This window comes from Octodon degus, unplaced genomic scaffold (genome assembly GCF_000260255.1).
Source record: "Octodon degus isolate 3935 unplaced genomic scaffold, OctDeg1.0 scaffold00152, whole genome shotgun sequence".
NCBI lineage: Eukaryota > Metazoa > Chordata > Mammalia > Rodentia > Octodontidae > Octodon > Octodon degus.
Genome location: NW_004524728.1, coordinates 7,042,986 through 7,046,228, shown reverse-complemented (window position 1 = coordinate 7,046,228; position 3,243 = coordinate 7,042,986). Strand labels below are relative to the sequence as shown.

The window sequence follows — 3,243 nt, the reverse complement described above, 5'->3', positions numbered from 1 at the left end:
TATGTCCTTTCTGCACAGCAGAAAGGACTGCAATCCTAGAAATGCAGGCCCTTAAGAAGCAGCATTATGATAAACCCCTTCTTTAGAAAGGCATCATTTCAATTACTGTTATCAGGGGCTGAATTATATTCTATGCCACCTTCAAGTAATAGTTGGGGCAGTAGAATGCAGAGGCATCACAATGTGCCCCACTTAATACAAATAACTATAGACAGACCAACACGTCCACAAACTGTTTCCTTTTTGTGATTGTCAGTTAAATACAGTTTTAATCCATAGCTTAACAAATGGAGGGTCATGCCCTCAATTCAACACATATATCTAGCATTTCAGTCTGAGCTTGTCCATGATTGCAACCGAAATCAATTGTAAGGCATGGCCTCACAGACGTCAGGGTTAGGTACTTTTTACAGGCATGAAACATCATCTTGCACACTGAAGTCATCATACATACAGGACAAAGTTGAAGCTTTTGCATTTGTGTTTATTTTTTCATTTAACTTTTAATACTCTACTATAATTGAATATTGAAATAAAAACAATAGTGAGTAGTGAGAATATGTTGATTCTAGTCCTTCGCACACTCACTACTGCACACAACCTGCCAGCAGTGAGCATTATTCACTGGCCCCATTAAGAGGTCTCACACTGAACATCACCTTCGGGATGATGTTTGTCATCCTCACAGGCTTCTCCTTTATAATGACACTGTCTTTCCTGATTTGGACCAAAGTCCACCAGTTCTACCTGATCCATTTCATCAGTCTCTTCTACTTCCTTCCTCTCAGGTAAGATTTTTTCCAGCAATGAGAGTTTGTCAGGAGAGAGAAAGCCATTTTCAGGAAAGTTTACCTTAAATTCAATGATTAAATGACCCTTTTCATATGGTCTATGATAAACTGGCATGCCTTCATGTAGCACACACTTGATGGCTCCATGCTAGATATTTGACCTGGATGAGAGGTGATGACTATCGTGTGGTTGTCAAGAGTGGATATTGGCTTTTAGAAGCCACACAGTGCTTCAACTAACTGTGTATCCATACACATGAAAAGATCTCATCGACTAAAAACAGCATGGTCCTTCTGATCTAACACAATGATGATATCTCCTGGCTCCAGCCCTGGATCTTGGTCTCCTTCACCATGGAATGTTATCTTCCAGCCATCTTTCATACCTTTGTCAATATGAATTTCTAGAATCTTCTTTTCTCTAACTATCTTCCTTCCATTGCAGCTCTTACATCTGTCTTTAGGGCTGATGCATTCTCCATGGCCCTGGTACCCCATGCACACAGACTGAATTTGCTGAACCATTCCAAGTCCTATCTGATGAATTCTTATTTACATTTCAGTACCTTAGCAGTTTAGAAAGCACTTCACAGCTCCTTTTTTACCACCTCAGCCTTCACATTTGTCACAAATCACATTCTTTTGTAGAACTAGTTTCCTTGTGGCACCATTATATAAATCTTCTAAGGTAACTGAGAGCTGATGCACCAGCTTTTCACCTCTCCTTTCTCTCTGCATCCTTCCTCTTCTCCAAAAAGCATATCAAAGATATTCATGGGGGAGCCAAAACTGCAGCCTGCTCTACCCTCCTTAATTGCCTATTATTCTCCTTTGTCATACAATTCCCTTTTTTGGGGGGCATCAGAGAGAACTTCATAAGCTTAAGAAATCTGCTTAAACTTTTCGCCTTTTTTTGGATTCTTATCAGGATGGTACTTCAAATCCAGTTTCCTATAAGCCTGTTTTAGTTTTTCTTGGGTAGCAGTGGGTTTGACCCCTAAAACATGGTAATAAGTTGCTTCCTTCACCATTTTCTACAGGTGGTTAGCGGGCTAGGCTGCAGCTTGGTAGGCAGGAAGGAGCAGGTAGCCATGCACAGGTCGAACAGCTACCGCTCCTCCATGTCTCAGCACGTTCTGGAAAGTTCTCATTAATTATTTTTTATCATTGTGCTATTTTTTGGTGAGTATGTACTGGAATAACAAGGACCCAAATTCTGTTATACACCTTGCAGTCTCACTCTCCCAGTCCTAGGTCAGGTCCACTCCATTTGATTTCTGCTTTTCCCAAATATCAGATAAATAGAAATATATGATATGTAGTTTTCTGTCTTTTGTACCTTTCACATAGTGAAATAACAGTTATTCATCTATGTTGCTGAATGTATTTTTAATCTGTTCTTCTTATGACAGAGTTGAGTAGTATTTTATACTACTTATTACTAATAATTTGTTTATCCATTCACCAGTCACTGAAATATTCGATCTGCTTGTCAATTTTGGAGAAACCATCCAAGATCATTGCAAAATATCTCTTCACGTATGAACAGTAATAACTGCACTATTGAGCACAGTTTTATATGTTTATGATTCATATATTTTCTTTCATCAAGCATAGCGAACAACTTCAGCTATTTGGAAAATGTACTTGTTTTATTATATTTTGTTTCAAAAATTTGGTACAGTTTATATGTAGATGTTCCTCCAAACCCTTATGGGCTCATAGGTGGGACTTATGGGGGAGTCACTGGGTCATGGCTGTGTGATAGTGGATCACAGGTGTGATACTGTAATGTTCATTTCACTGATGATATTCTAGCTGGGGGTGATATCAGGAGACAAGGCCTAGTGGGAAGAGGTAGATCATGTGGGGAGGGTTTGGAGGGAGGGTCACAGGTGTACATATTCTTCCTCTGTCCTTAACAGTGCTCTGTTACGTCCCGCTGTCCATGCACAGACTGTTGCCTTCCTGCTGTGTCACCCTGCCTTGGAGTCAGCTGACTAGGGACTGAAACCTCTACAAATGTCAGCAGGAATAAACCTCTCTCTTAACTTATGGGTGTTGGTATCTTCGTCCCAGCAGCAAAAAGTAATTAAGATGGTTCTTTGAATATTCTGGACACAAATTGTTTATCAGATGTTATTTTGCAAATACTTTCTTTGGAATTGTTACTTGATTTTTTTAATGTTATTTGAATTATTTCAAAAATGTTCTTAAAAGTTCAATTTATGTTTTTGCTTTCATGAGTTATTTTTGTGTCTTTTAAAGAAGTAATTATTTACCTAATCTCACAGAGACTTTCTTTTATGTAATTGTTCTACTTATTTATGTTATGCTTTGTATCTGAATTGCATTCTGTGCCCAAATGTATTTATTTTTTCCTCCTCTTACAAGTGTATCTATTTTTTTGTTTTTATTTCTTTCTTAGAAATAATTTAACCTAGTCTTGTAG

At 38.3% G+C, this 3,243-nt stretch overlaps 1 pseudogene; it reads right to left on the bottom strand.

Moving 5' to 3' along the window:
* Positions 1 to 633: 633 nt before the first annotated feature.
* Positions 634 to 1,822, bottom strand: LOC101575246 (annotated as a pseudogene).
* Positions 1,823 to 3,243: the final 1,421 nt, after the last annotated feature.